Source organism: Elaeis guineensis, chromosome 8 (genome assembly GCF_000442705.2).
Source record: "Elaeis guineensis isolate ETL-2024a chromosome 8, EG11, whole genome shotgun sequence".
NCBI lineage: Eukaryota > Viridiplantae > Streptophyta > Magnoliopsida > Arecales > Arecaceae > Elaeis > Elaeis guineensis.
The window spans coordinates 28,940,275-28,956,796 of record NC_026000.2 but is presented as its reverse complement, the minus strand read 5'-3'; the positions used below and the strand labels follow the sequence as shown (position 1 = coordinate 28,956,796).

The following is a 16,522-nucleotide window of genomic DNA, read 5'->3' as shown; positions in this document are numbered from 1 at the left end:
TAATTTTTGAGACAATTCATCTACCTTATGATGGATATCTATGGCATTTTCTACTTCATATATTCCACCTCTCTTTGGGTTTAACATGGGTTTATCTCTAATAGAGGCAGACATATGATGTAATGAATTTTTACTTAAAATTTCAAACAGTTGCCATGTCTCATCCTCACTTTTCAGCATGAATGTCCCACCGTATGATGCATCGATCATTTATCGATGTCTTTCCGATAGCCCATCATAAAAATATTGGATTAACTGCCATTTGGGTACAGCATGGTGGGGATATTTTCTAATAAGGTCCTTTAATCTCTTCTATATTTCATGAAATATTTCTCCATCTAATTGGGAAAAACTAGTTATGGCTTTCCTTATTTGATTAGTTTTTCCTATGAAAAAATATTTCTTGAGAAACTCTCCTTGCAGCTGGTCCCAGGTTGATATAGTCATGGAATCCAAAGTATGTAGCCAGTATTTGGCTTTGTCCTTAAGTGAGAAAGGGAATAATTTTAACCTAAGAGCATCATCAGAGAAGTTGTGAATTTTGACAGTTGAGCATATCTCAAGAAATTCTTCAAGATGTTTATAAGGATCCTCATTACTAAGTCCATAAAATGAAGATAACATTTGGATTATACTGGACTTAATTTCATATTGAGTGGCCTCCACAGGGGGCACTTGAATACAAGGAGAGTAGGTATATGTGGAAGGAGTAAAATACTCCTTCAATTGCTTGGGTGGATCATTCTCCTGATTTCGGTCCATATTTTTACGTCTGTTGGCTCTAAAGGTTCTTTCTATTTCTGGATCAAAAGGTTGGATTTCTGGTCGTAACAATCTACGGCCAAGCATACACCTTACAATTATACTGTAGAGCAAACACAGAAATTTTTTTTTTTTATAATATATATTTTTATAATAAAGTGAGAAAAGAATGAAGAAAATCTAAAGAGAAGAACCTAAGAATCTTAAATCTTTGAAAAGGGAGAAATTAGTTAATGTTTAGATGTTAATTACAATCAACTTAAACAATCATAGACTCTCTATCCTAAGGTTAACTTAGATCTAGACAGCTCCTAACTTCCAAGACCGCCTTTGAGCACTCCAAGCTCAAGACTGACTAACTGACTCGGCCAGATAAGCATAAGATGTGGGAGGTTCCCTGCTCGTTGCTTTCCTTAGACACCAACTGAGTTGGCCAGGTCAGTCAACGGAACCAATTGAAAATCACTTTCTTTAACCACTTGCCTTAGACACCGAGCAATTAACCAATCCGCACTCGGTTCAACTCTAGAACTTTCTTATCCTATTGAGCTCGAAATTCCTAGGGCTGACGTCTAGTTGATTTTAGATTAAGGTCTAGGTTATGCAAATGCAAGGGAGTGATTTGTGGGCCAAAGAAGGGTGATCAAATCTCCACCTTATCTTAGTTAATGGGTTGCACCTTTAAAGTTAATTATGGAGATGAGATGCAAAGAAACAAGGTGTCCAATCAAGTTAGAAATTTTTATATTTGATGTTACGCTATTTTAGTTAAGTATTATGAAATGTCAGTGGCTTTTTTTTTTATTTCAACTGTGCCAAGGTCCCCGGCAACGGCGCCAAAATTTGATGCGTAGTCGTTGATAACACCAAAAATAACTCTACTCACTACGTAGGTAGGATGAGTCGAGATCGTATCCTCAGGGACCTTGGGCTAAGTTGAGATTGCAAAATAAAAGAAAGAAGCGTTGTTTTTGATTTAGAAAATAAATTACCTTAAAATTGATGTTATTAGAAAATAAAGAGCTCAGGAGTTTTGAATTAATTTTGCACTAGCAGAGTTGTATCTTTTTTTTTTTAATTAAATAGATGCGATTAATTTTAAGAAAAATATATATCTTTCCTCAGCACGCTCCGTATCCGTAGATCACAGCGCGTCTCCGGAAAGTACTAGGTAAACAACTCTTCTTTTCTCGGCACGCCCCGTATCCGTAGATCACGGCGCGTCTCCGAAAAGTAAAAATTGTTCCTAATATTAATCTAACAGGAAAGCATAAATAAAAGTATATGAAAGAGAGCAAATAAAGAACTCATGACAATTTAAATAAAAAGCATAATCTTTATTGCATATAAAGAAATACAAGAAAGTTTAGAACAATAAACCATCTCTGTGTCGTTACAAAATTTCTTCTCTACTCCCGAGACTGCTAGCCTAGCTGCTCATGAAGTAGTCCCTTTCTATCCCTCGATGCAAGGCTCTAGAAGAATTTCTGGGCTCCCCCTCCAATGGGAGTACAAAAGTCTTTTTATAGGTGTTAGGAGGGAGGAGTTTTACATGATTTTTCGATGTGGGACTAAAGAAAATACAAATCTTTCCTCTCAAAATATTTCTAAATATTATTTTTTTTTTCTTTTAATAATCATCTGTTCGACCGCCATCAAAAACTCCCTGCGAACCCGTCTGCTGCGCGCCCACACCCGCACGATGCCGCAGCCGTGCCCGCGCTCGCGCCCACGCCGCGTCCGCGGCGTGTCCGCCCCGCGCCCACGCGCTCACGCGCGCGCACTCGCGCGCCCAAGAGTATTCCACGTGAAACAACTTTTTCGTATTTCAAAAAAAAACTTTTGTTTCTTCACAATGGTATCTATATTTTTTTGGATTTATTGCATAGTATCTTCATTTTCTATAATACCATATGCATCCTTCTTTTATTTTAATTTTATTTTAAGTTCAAATTTCTTCAAACTTGAGTCTTTTTGATCTATGAATCGGACTCTTTGTATCGACGATCATCTTTCCTGTAAAACATAAAAAGAAGTATCAAATTCTTAATAAATAAAATAAATTAAGTATAATTTTTTACTTTAAATGACTTAAATTAAGTGTTTATCATGGTACTAGTACATCGGTGATCTCAGTACTCCGATCAGGTATATCCGTGTGGATACCAACAGAGGCCAGACATGTGCGCGGCTATGATCAGAATTTCGGACATCCACAGGATCCGAAGGTATGGAGATCTGATTTCTTATTTTATTTTAGTAACGTTTAATTTTTTTTTTTAGATTTCAGATCAAGATAGCATGTTCATGTCAAGATCCTAAGTATGGTTTTCAGATTAGATCTGGTATGTGAAATAAATTAAAATATTTTAATTTATTTATTTTTGCTGTATAAAATTTTAGAAAAATTTTAAACTACACGTACGAAACTATAGCGATTTCTAACATTCTCACTCTTCTCCAACCAATCCACATCCATGCCAACCTCTTTTGCCGTCAACGAAGGAGCCTTAGCCTTGTACAAGCCGCATGTTGGGATTTCAACACCTCTTCCCCTTATAGATCTTTAAGTCCCAAGGATTCTAACAAGGAGGTCATCACCAAATCCAACCGAGTGGGGGGATAAATTAGCCTCCTTTCTCCCTCTCTGCAGAAGAAGCCCTGGCCATCGCCTTTCCTTTCTTAGCCATCCTCTTCTTAAACATTATCTCTCTTCTACTCTATCCCACTAGCCGCATAATAACATAATAACAATTATTTAGTATCATTATTATGTGCTAACTTGGGCAAATACTACTTGTTATTCCATCATAATAATTTTATAAAGGTTTTGGATGGTTTATGCTATCCAGGAACATAAATTTTATATTTGGCAAGAGGAATATTGACATAATTTAAATATTATTTCCTATTAACCATTTCTTTGGAGTAGTTAGGAAACTAGTTAACCGATTAAATATGGAAAGAATCACTTGGTTGATCAAGTTAAAAGTTGATCGAGGGTCATCAAGTTAGCAATCAACCAACAGAGAGAGCCTTTAAGCAATTGTTTCTGTAATTTTCACCTGTGGTATTTAGCCAATGAATCACTGCCGGATCAGATCATCATCGGTAAATGATTGACGAGTTAAATATCATGACTAATAAGCTAGAAACTGCTCTATTAATTGGATCAATGATTAATTATCGATAGGTAGAGTTGGGTCTGCAGGACCCTTCTTAGGGAACCATTTATGTGAGCACAAGTTCCCATGGTAAAGGCTTGTTTTAAGAGCCAGCCCGCGGAGAAATTGGCTCTCCATAAACATGGCAGATTGTACACAAGGGATCTCACCGGGGAGAAGACGAGCATTGTTGACAGAGGATAAGGAAGACGTGCCCTATTTGAATGCCCTTTGAAGCCAATGTCTGTCTTGACGGTCTCATCTTCAAGTGTGAACAATAAGCATAATTGTTCGCCTCCATCTATTTTGCTTTGGATGATGAAATTTTAATCAGCTCCTCTCATGTTTTCAACTTGATTTTGATCGAACGGACAAATGAGCACAGGGAATTAGATTCGCCTCTCATGCTCATCTTCCGGTATATCTCTCCCACCAATCATCATTTTTAAGAATTTGATCGTGATAACAGATTGGAAATATAACATTCCTCTATACAATTGTACATTGTCCACCCACGGAGACATTTGGAATTTGTAGGGGCTAGGGATATGTAAGCACAAAACTCTTGTATGGTGGAACATACCTCATGGCAATCACAACATCAAATAATACAAATAAGCCACCTATTCATGATCTGCAGCAAGGCCGCAAAGGCCAACTACAGTCATTTTATATGACACTTTTCACCTATAAGCAGCTGTTTTCTTCTTTAACCCCCAAAAGATCAATCTAAAACAACTGATGGCATTAATGACATGCCTTGCCAAAGTTTTTCCTTTATTCTCCACTTGTGGCGATTGCTTCTCTGAAGTAGCCGTGTAGCAGGAGGGGCTGATCACTTCAGCTTGCTACCATCCACCATACAATTAACTTGATCGGGGGGCAAACAAAAACATAGAAAATTGGGCCCATTTGGAGAAGCAAGAAACGGTTTACAATGGTCTATAGTTGACAAACACATGAAATAATGAGAAAACATTACGAGACAACTTGTCTGAGGCGGACTGGTATGAAAATTTTCCTCTGGCAAAGTTTTCTATCAAAAATAGGGAACTGATGAAACTCTCCAAATTATCATCATTGATTCATTGTTCCACTTAGAAGTTTCTTTTTCTTGGCATAGGGAAAACTCAGACTACCTCACTTCTTCAGGTTGGTTGTGCTGTCCACATTCAGCTCTTGAAGATTTAGCAAGAGATCATTGGAATTCAAGAACACCCGGTTGGACGAATTTGCAATTGTATGAGCTATTTCCCTTGCAGCCTCAATCTGCCGTAAGGCAAGAAATGCAGGGTTACTTGCGATAGCTTGACCTATAAGCTGGGCACTCTTGGCCTCACCCTGTCAATAAGAGAGACTAGAACGATTATGATTCTGAGGGCTGCTGTCATCAACATATTTCCCATTGCAAGTGATTTTAGGGGCCAAAGCTATCGAAAGAAAATTACAAAATCTGAGAACAAAAGCTCATTTTCAAATGGCCAGAAAGGATTGGCACAAATTGTCTAAAATGGCCATGTACGCCCATCATGGGACACGATAAATAGGGCCTTTTGACCAAACCATAAGTGACCTATTGATGGGTTGTGGGGCAGGGCAGGGAGCTTTGTATTGCATGGATGACCATCTTGATGCAATCATGTGCACGCGAGGTAAACATGCCAGCATGACCATGGTTCATTCTTATAAGAACTCTTAAGGAACCATTTGAATAAATGTGTAATTTTACTGACCTGTGCTCTGATAATAGCACTTCTTTTGTCTTGCTCTGCTTTTTCAACAATGAACTTGGCACGCTCGCTTCTTGTGCAGCCACCTGTTTAGCTTCAATTGCATGAGTAAATTCCTTCCCGAAACTCAGGCTCGTAATGGACACATCATCCACGCATATTGAAGTTTCGGGCCCTCTCTGTCAATATCTTCCGTATCTCCCTACTTACACTCTGCAACACAATCACACACATCAATTTCTATCCATGAGTTTCATGCTTATTTTCTGAAGTACAATGCAAGACATAAGAATATGGGCAATAATATCTAAAAGATTTTTGCTGGAGAACACCTCTCTTTGTGTTATCAGCTGGCTGGCATTGTACTGTGCTACCACAGCCTTCAAAGTTTCATGAATAATTGAAGGCAGAACCCTCTCATTATAGTTCTCTCCCAGAGTTCGATAGATTGTTGGTAGCTGGTCTGCTAGGGGTCTTGTAAGAACCGAAGACCGATCTTCACCTAAAAAATATAAAAGATTCAAAATTATCATGGCAGACATATTGATGAAGATAAGGAGAAGCAAATTGACCATGGCAAAGTCTCAGTGGAATAGCCAAATATGGAGAGACACAAGAAAATGACAGACAACATAAGCATGATTACTAAAACTGCAATACACAAATCAAGACAGACCTGTGCAAGCTCAAGTATCATTGGGTTCGATCACCAGACATTGATTGTAACAACACATAAAAACAGTAAGCATATCTAATAGAAAATGGTAAGTCTAGTCATTAAGGGTGACAATTTTAACAAATTAAAAAGAATAGAGTAACAGGAGAAGAAAACAAAACCACAAGCCTCATACATGTCATGCACTCATGATGAAACTAAAAATTATAGATAACTACCTAGCACAATAAAGTAATTGAAACTACTTTCCTTTTCACTTCTAACACTAGGTTCCCTTTTGTGAAAAGTATAAATAGTAGTTTCTATTAGGTTATGCAAGGAATATCATTGTTGTTCTTAGCCACTTGTAGCATATTTGACATGATACATTATGACAATTTTGTGCTTAAATCTCAGCATGATAAGACATGTCTTTCACATGCTGGGTTAAAAGCAGGCTCCTTGCTCAATTTTTGGATAATAAATAAAATCCAAATGCTTTGTTTTCAAGAATCTACAAAGCTAGCATCACTAGCAAAAGCATTGTTCAGAGTTATGGGCCAGATACACTGCAATGGATGGTCTATGTATCATTAAATCATGCATTTACATCAATAGACCCATAAAGTTCATGAGAGGGACTTTTTAATTGCAATCATATATATTGTGTTATTGTTCCTATTAGATTCATGAATAGTTGCAACCTCCAAGTGCTTCACATTACATGGTTATTGACGACACACATCAAGTGAGGCAGACCAGGGCACAAGTGATCTTTGGTTGAGCATGTGTTAATCCCTTTGCCCATTCCCAGCCTGGCCAATGTGTGATCTGACATGTTCAACCCAATCTTGGACCTAGGGGCTTGAATGTTGATGCATTAGATTTCGTTTCTTAGTCCCAAAATTTGGCTCCAAGAAATTTGGGATTCATTTTCCACCTTAGAATCAATTGGCAAATGCTGTTCCAAGAATTGATTTTGATGACACAAACCATTTGAGGAAACTACTAATGAGTTTCTTGTCATGGAGAATGTTTTAGTGATGTTTCAGATAGTCCAAGTCAAAATATTGAGTTTGAAAAGCTCCATTAAGTATGCCAAAGTTGATGTTTCTGCAAGTTGAAGCTATTTTTGAAGCCTTTTGGAAGTGTCAAATTGATTTAAATTCATTTAAGAGCATTTGGTAGTATTCTGATAAATTTCGAACCTTAAATGTATGAAAAATTGGATTGGAACAAAAGAGACGACCCAACTGGGTCATCCCTTTTTATTGGGTAGCCGGCATGCTCTGTTTTTAGCTTGTGGCATGCAGTGGGACGACCCTGAGATCCTGAGACCAAAACAGAGAATCTGTTTTTCAGACTGACCAAATGAGAGACCCATGGGACTTTCCAGTCGCATGAGACGACCCATGGGACATCCCATTCTGGAGAACCTCGTAACGACTAGTTTTCAGCTCATTTTTATGCATTTAATGCGCATTAAACACTCTCCAACGGCTCTTAACCGACACTAAGAACTCTCAAGTCCAAATGAGGCTATAAATGCTTTTAGAGGTGAAAAATCAACCAAGATTCATGCATTCAAGCTCACATTCGTGAATGTGAAAGAAATTCCTAAAAAGAGAGGAAAGAATCATTCAATCAGCTCACCAACCATCTCCAGCTGCATTCAAGTATGCCAATCAATTGACATGTTCAGCAAAGCTTCTTTTCCTTAAGTATTATATTTCTATTGCATTTATTGTGCTTATTTAAGGGCTGTTGTGCTGAAATTCTGTACACTATTCACTTGCTATTGTATTTTGGATTTTAAGTTTTGAGAAGTTCCAAAACTCGGATAGGTTGATCCGAACCTGAAATCGGAGTGTGTGTGGTTGGCTTGTACCCGAAAAACAAGTGTTCTTACTTAGATAGCAAGGTCGAGGTTATCCGACGTGTTTATCTTGAAATCTTTTTAGTGGATTGAATTCCCAAATAGGACTTGAGAATGGATGTAGGCGCAAGGTTACACCTGAACCACTATAAATCTCGTGTTTGTCGTGCTTGATCTCTTTATTCATTCATTGTGCTTTATACTTGCTTACTTGTCATTTGTGATTGATTTCATTTTCTTAGCTAATCAATTCACTCCACTCAACAAGTATAGCACATTATTTGAGTGCACTAATCACAAAAATTTTAAAAAGATCCAATTCACCCCTCCATCTTGGGTCCATATCTGGACAACAAGTGGTATCAGAGCCCAGTGCTCTAGTCCTTGCTTGATTTAACCATCAAGAGCCAAAGATCTATGCAGTCCAATTTAGCACATCTTAGTCGAGGGCAATCACAAACTGACATTCACTTTTCAATAGGTCCAACTAACCTATTGAAAAGCTTGGATGAGAATTTTTATCCAACACTTGACTATGATATGTGGAGTATCATAGTAAATGGATCCCACACACCCACTAAATTAATTGATGGGTGTCTCTTCCTAAGCGGAAGGTGAATGGGATGAATTTGACAAGAAAATGGCTCAGCTCAATGCTAAAGCCATGAATGTCTTATATTGTGCCTTAGATACAAATGAATTCAACTGTATTTTTACTTGCAATTCAGCTAAAAAAATTTAGATAGGTTAAAGTTATACATGAAGGCACAAACCAAGTAAAAGAGTCTAAAATTAATATGCTTGTGCACAATTATGAATTATTTAAAATAGAACCTGAAGAATTTATTAACAATATTTACTCATTTTGCTGACATCATAAACGATCTAAAAAGTCTTAGAAAGTGTTATTCTAATAGTGATCTTGTGAGAAAATGCTTAGTCTCTATCAAGATCGTGGGAGGCAAAAGTCATAGCGATTCAAGAAGCCAAAGACTTAAACACTCTACCTTTGGAGGAGCTACTTGGATCTCTCATGACCCAGAGCTGACCATGAAGCAACATTCTAAGAAGAGACCAGAAGAAAGAAGACAATTGCTCTCAAAACAACAGTGCAAGAAGAAAAGATTCAGAAAAATCTAAAAACAGTGAAGAAGACGAGGACTAGATTAATCACCAGAAAATTCAGACGTTTCATAGGAAAAGAAGACAAGAGACCAAAGAAACCACCAGTTAAGGGGGAGCCAAGTAAAAAAAGAAAAAGAGCAGCCGTCATCTGTTATGAATGCAAAAAGCCGGGCCACTTTAGATCGACTGTCCCAGCTCAAGAAAGTCAGAAAAAGTTCAAAAAAAAAAGTAATGATGGCTACGTGGAGCGACAGTGATGACTCTACCACAGATGAAGAATCCCATGAAAAGCCAATTGTGCCTTATGGCACATGAAAATGAGATAACCTTGAAACTCAAAATGAATTTTCTTATGATGAACTGCAAGAAGCTTTTCATGAACTATTGAATGATCTAAAAAATTAGGATTGAAAAATAAAAATTTAAATAGAAAAACAAGCATTAGCTAAAGAAAAGAAGAAGTAGACACAAAAATAAAATTTAAAATAAAGTATCAAACTCTATTGAAAGAAAAAGATGAAATTTCAAGCTTAAACAAAATCTTGTAAAGAAAATCAGGGTCTAAAGGAAGAAGTAACAAATTGAAACAATAGTTGATAGATTTACTTTAATTCAAATAAACTTCAAATGATTATTGACAGTCAAAGAGCTGTATATGATAAATCGGACTTGACTATAATATTCTTAGAAAACAAAATTTCTAAAAATATTTTTGTTAATGCATCCATAAACAAATTACCAAGTATTACTTGTTTTAAATGTGCAAAGTAGGAGATAAAGCTTATACATGCTTATCAAACAAATTTGCTGATACAAATGTTAAGAAATTATGGTTCCAAAAGGAACCATTGTGACTAACCCAAAGGATCCAATTAGCTTGGGTACCTAAAGTTAAAACTTACTTTATGTGTGCAGATGTGTCTTGCATCCCAAGCAAAAAACGAAGTGGTATCTTGATATCGGTGCTCAAGACACATGACCGGTGATGAATCTCAATTCATCACATTGGAAGCTAAAAATGAAGGATGATCACTTTGAAGATAATGACAAAGGAAGATCATCGGCATTGGTAACATTGGTATCACTCCTCCATTGTATTGAAAATATGTTATTGTAGATGATCTCAAGCATAATCTTTTAAGTATTAGTCAATTATGTGATAAAGGTTATAAAATCGTTTTTGAATCATCTATATGCATTGTAACTAATCTTCTTGATGATAGCACTAGATTCATTGGGCATAGACATGACAATATTTACATGGTTGATTTGGATAATCTTTCCATGTAAAACATGCAATGTCTTGTAGCCATTAATGTTAAAATCAATGAAACTAGTTGACTTTGACACCGTAGCTTGCACATATTAGCATGCACACACTATTTAAAATTATCAAAAAAGATTTGATTTTTGATTTGCCAAAAATAAGTTTGACAAAGATAAAATTTGTGATGCATGCAGTTAGATAAACAAACAAGAGTTTCTTTTAAATCTAAAAACATTGTTTCAATTTCTAAACCTTTAGAACTTTTACATATGGATTTATTTGATCCCACAAGGACAACTAGTCTAGGAGGTAAAAGATATGATTTTGTAATCATTGATGACTTTTTGTTTCACTTGGATCTTGTTTTTAGCATCTAAAGATGAAGCATTTTCAGATTTTCTAAGTTTTGCCGAAAGATTTCAAATGAAAAAGATTTACCAATTGTTTCAATTCGTAGTAACCATGGCACTGAATTTGAAAACAAAAATTTTGAAAAATTTGTGATGAAAAAGCATAGATCATAATTTTTCACACCTAGAACACCACAACAAAATGTAGAAGAAAAAATAGGACCTTGAAGAAATGGCCGTACCATGCTATGTGAGAGCAAGCTCCCAAAGTATTTTTGGACAGAAGCAGTCAACATAGCATGTTACATCTTAAACTGTGCTTTAATAAGACTAATTTTAAAGAAAACACCTTATAATTATGAAAGATAGAAAACCTAACATAGGATATTTTCATATTTTTGATTGCTGCTGTTTTATTTTAAATAATGACAAAGATAGCTTAGGTAAATTTGATGCTAAATCTGATGAAGCTATCTTTCTTGACTATTCCACTTCTAGCAAATTTTAGAATATTTAATAAAAGAACACTAGTAGTGGAAGAGTCAATTCATGTAGTTTTTGATGAAGCTAATGATCTTCTATCAAAAAAGAGAGAGGATGCTGATGATGCAGTATTATAGAAGAAGGAATGAAAGAGCTCACCATCAATGACTCAAATGAGCGAAACAAAGAACATTGAAAAAAAATATGAGGATGAGAGCATCAATGATCAAATCATTCAAGAACAACCTCAAGATACAAGTAATCTTCCAAAGAATGGAGGTATGTCATAATCACCCAAAGAACTAATCATTGGTGATCCAGCACAAGGGATAAGAACTCGATCCTCTCTTAAAGATGTATGTAATTATGTAGCTTTTATTTCACACCTAGAATCTAAAACAATAGAAGAAGCTGAACAGACCATAACTGATAATTGCTATGCAAGAAGAGTTAAATCAGTTTGAAAAAATAATGTATGGACTCTTGTTGCTAGACCTAAAAATCATCCAATAATCGAACAAAACATATATAGGAATAAATTAGATAAAGATGGTAATGTAATCAGAAATAAAGCAAGATTAGTTGCTAAAGGATATAATCAACAGAAGAATTGATTTTGATGAAATATTTGCACCTGTTGCTAGATTAGAAGCCATAAGAATGCTGCTTGTTTATGCATATTCATGAATTTTAAATTGTTTCAAATGATATTAAAAGTGTTTTCTAAATGATTATATTGCTGAAAAAGTATATGTAGAGTAACCCTCAGGCTTTGAAAATCATAAATATCCAGATCATGTATTTAAGTTAAACAAAGCATTGTATGGTTTAAAACAAGCCCCTAGGGCTTGGTATGAAAGTTAAGTAAATTCTTACTAGAAAATGATTTTTCAAGAGAAAAAGTAGATACAACTCTTTTTATAAAAAAAAAGATGAAGAAATTCTAGTTATACAAATATATGTTGATGATATTATATTTAGATCTACTAATGAAGCTTGTGTCGAAAATTTGCCAAGCTCATGCAGGGGAGTTCGAGATGAGCATGATGGGAGAACTCACTTTCTTCTCAGACTCCAGATCAAGCAAATGAAGGGATCTCCATCATCCAAAGTAATACACGAGAATATTAAAGAAATTTGGGATGGAGAGTTCCAAAAATCTAAGTACTCCTATGACCCCTTCCTGTAAATTAGATAAGGATGAACATGGTAAGATTGTTGATTCAAAGCTTTATAGAGGCATGATAGGTTTCTTGTTATATCTTACTGCCAGTAAACCCAATATAATGTTCAGTTTTGTATGTGTACTAGATTTCAGTCAAACCTTAAGGAATCTCACTTAAATGCTGTTAAAAAATTTTAAATACTTAAAAAGAACACAAAATCTAGACTTTGATTTTCTAAGCAATTTCTATTGATTTAATAGATTACTAGATGCAGATTTTGCTGGATGTAGATTAGATAGAAAAATACTAGTAAACTTGTCAATTTCTAGAGTCAACTTAATCTCTTGATTTAGCAAAAGCAAAATTCGATGGCATTGTCTACGACCGAGCCGAGTATATTCAGCCGAAGTTGCTGTGCTCAAATCTTGTGGATTAAGCAACAGCTCATAGATTTTGAAATTGAACTTAAAATATTCTCATAAGATGTGATAATACTAGTGCCATTAATTTGATCAAAAATCAATCCAACACTCTATATCAAAACATATTGAAATTAGACATCACTTTATAAGAGAACATGTTCAAAATAATGATGTAGCTCTTGAATACATAAATACTGAAAAGCAATTAGCTGATATTTTCATCAAAGATTAAATAAAATAGATTTTATGAAATTAGAAGGGAATTGGACATCTTAGATCCTTCCGCTTGATCTCTCATCATAATTTCACTCCCAAAATCTCTTGACTTCATCATCTTAATTTTGGAAGGCATCTTTTTTTTTTAAGATTATTTCAAATCAGGATATGATCTCAAATTTTTTCCATTGAAATTCTTCATCAAAAATCATACCAAAATTTACCTGAACTCTACACGATCATCTCAAGTCGATACAATCCTTTCAAATTTTTTCTTTTGATTTTTTTCTCATTTTTGAATTATTTTCTCATCATCTGAATTTTTTCTGGATGGACGACCCATGGGACGTCCCAATTGATCGAGTAAGTGGATTTTGTTGGGCCGACCCGTTTAATTTTCTCACTTAAAATCTAAGTGGGGTGACTCAATTACTATGCTTCTTCCTCCTCTTCTCATCCCAAATCAAAACCCTTCTCCAAGCTCTTCACCGCCATAATCTCTAAATCCATCTCCTTAACCGCCAAAATCTTTGATTTTTACCTCAAATCTAGGGTAAACACATCCTCTCGGCATATCCTTGATCAAAACCCTCTCCTTCTTGCTCTCCATCAGAACCTTAAGCCCTAATCTTGAAATCCGAAACAATCACCTCAAAATCCCTTCTCTTCATTTCCATCTATCTTTCACCCTTCTCTACTCTCTTAGTCGGTTCTCTTGCTCTCATTGGGACAATGGCCCCCAAGATGCGGCTGCCACAAAGAAGAAGTCTGTGAGGCTATTGGAAGCTGAAGAAAGAAAGAAGAGGACTGCTCAAGTTTCTGTTCAAGCCTCTTCTCCCATAACCCCAAGTAAGATCCCTCTTTCTGCAAGAAAGGTTGCCTTGGAAGAAATGTTGACTTTCGGTTCTTAAGAAGTGATGGATTTACAATTGGTGAAAAATTAATCAAACAAAGGTGGAGATTTTTCTGTAGTCCATCTGAGCCTGTATATATTGACTTGGTTAAGGAGTTTTATTCAAATCTAGTATTCACTGATGGGGTTCTAGAATCAATAGTAAAGGATGTTCAAATTATCCTAAATCTCCTAGGTTGGGTAGACTTCTTCAAATGCCCTGTGAAGGAAGTTGCCTGGTGAGCTTCCAAGAAAAGAGATCGGGCTCAGGACCATTTTAGGAAGAGAGGATGTGGAGCGTTCATGAAAATTGAGGCTAAAGATTTGAGTATGGAGATGAGATTGCTTCACCACATGATTTTCAAGATCTTTCCCAGAGAGGGAAGATATGATTTGATGACTGATCGAGACATCTGTTTGATGCATCATATAGTCTTGAGTCTCCACTAAATATGTCATTCCTGATAATTGATGCCATGAGGGAGGCCTTGAATAGATTCAAGGCTCCCTTGCCTTATGGAATGGCTCTAACAGTAATATTTAGAGAGTCTGGTGTGAGCTTTGAGGGAGAAGTTTTGCAGATTATTGAACACTGACACCTACAACGATCACTCCCTTCGACGTATGGATTTTATCAAGTAGATGGTCGTTGATCAAGGACCGAGGAGCTGCAGTGGAGGAGGAGCGTGCTGAGGGGGAGGGTCCTCATCACCACCTGAGCCCAGACAGAGCCCTGATGTTCACTTTGTATCGAAGCCTGAGGCAGGACCCTCAGTCAGTGCACTCCCTCTACGAGCCATGCCGTGCCATCATCACTTAGATTGGAGGAGGATGAGATGGGATTGTTAGCTGAGCGAGTAGCAGCATTCTCTCCATCCAGCAGCAGCAGTTCCAAAGTAGATCCTTCAGCAGCTTCAGCAGTTTCAACAGTATCAGCAGCAGATGCAAGCAGCAGTATCACCCACCTCAATCGAGTTCTTTTTCTGCCTCTTCTTCAGATCTCTCAGTCGTGCCACACATTTCTTCCTTGGTACAGCTATTGTCTACCTGAGCTCCAGATTGGAAAGTGTAGAGAGCTCTATGCTCAGGTTTAATGACAGGATCTTGATATTGAGAGGAAGATCAGACTGATACTGGATTCACTATCAGCAGGAGCGAGCACATCGAGCAGCCTTCACCTCAGTTAGCTGATCTAGCTCGAGAAATTGAGAGACTCCATAGCCTGCTTCGATCGACACTTGAGCTGATCCGGATTGATATCAAAGACTCGAGGAATTTTATTTCTTCTGATCTTGAGGGCTCAGAGTTTCAGTGAGAGGGTCTTGTCTCAGCTAGATGCCATTAGGACTCAGCTCCAGTCTAGACCCTCCGTATCCAGTGAGCCCACTTTTGTCCAGCCTATCGCATTCCGTCCCCGATATCTTCCACTTGGACCAGACCATCCAGTCGAGGCCGAGGCTGATTCTGTTTCAGTTGTTTGATCTTGAGCTTGATGCCCATGCTTCCTGATCTGATCATTTTGTATTAGCAGTTTTAGGTTACATACTACTTAGTTGTTGTATTTTGTTTTAGTAGTTGAATGTATGAGAGCCCTATGCTCATAGATATATATTATGACTTGATCATTGTAATGAATGAATGTACTTGACTCTTGTAACCTCTTATTTTGTTGTAATTAATGTATCAGGTTATCTATTATCATCACTTTGTATGGCCAACTTCTGTTTATATGTGAATGAATGAATGTCTATTACATTTAAAATTACTCTGATACCTGATGTACCACATAGCTCATTAAAAATCTTACTCTCTCTAGTTTATTTTTGATGATGTCAAAAAAGGGGAGAAGGTAGTCTATCTTGAATTTTTTTTGCGAATTTTCTTGAATTTTGCTCTAATACGTCCATTTTTTGCTCTGATACGTCTATCTTTACTTCCACTTTGACATTTTTTGCAAAATACTCTGATACATCTATTTTTGATTCTTGCTCTGATACTTTCATCTTTGTCTTGATATCAAAATGCTCTGATACATCTATTTTTTATTTTGCAAAATACTCTGATACATCTAGTTTTGATTCTTGCTCTGATACTTTCATCTTTGCTTTGATATCAATATAAGGAAGAAAGAAAGAAAGATTCTTTTATATATATATTGCTCTGATACTAAAAACAAAGAAGAGAAAAAAAATTTATGAACCATTTTTGCTTTGATAACAAATATAGAAAAATTTTTACAACTGGATCACTTTTTTATATAAGAAAGGAGAGAATTTTTTTAAAATGATCAAAAATTTACTTTCATCTTTTTCATATAAGAAAGGGAGAATTTTGCTGAGTAGAAATAATTTTTGAAAAATCCTAATACCTTCACAAACAATTTTCAGCAAAATGATTTAAAACATTACAACTTG

The 16,522-nt window shown here is 36.2% G+C and overlaps 1 non-coding gene and 1 pseudogene across 1 annotated transcript; one reads left to right on the top strand and one right to left on the bottom strand.

Annotated features, from left to right (window-relative positions):
- The first annotated feature begins 269 nt into the window (after nucleotides 1–269).
- LOC140851395 (small nucleolar RNA R71) lies at nucleotides 270–375 on the top strand. The gene has a single exon (XR_012134148.1). It is a non-coding gene; the product is annotated as a small nucleolar RNA R71 (small nucleolar RNA).
- A 4,436-nt stretch (nucleotides 376–4,811) lies between these two features.
- Nucleotides 4,812–16,522, bottom strand: part of LOC105049854 (prohibitin-1, mitochondrial-like) — a 28,549-nt pseudogene continuing 16,838 nt past the window's right edge.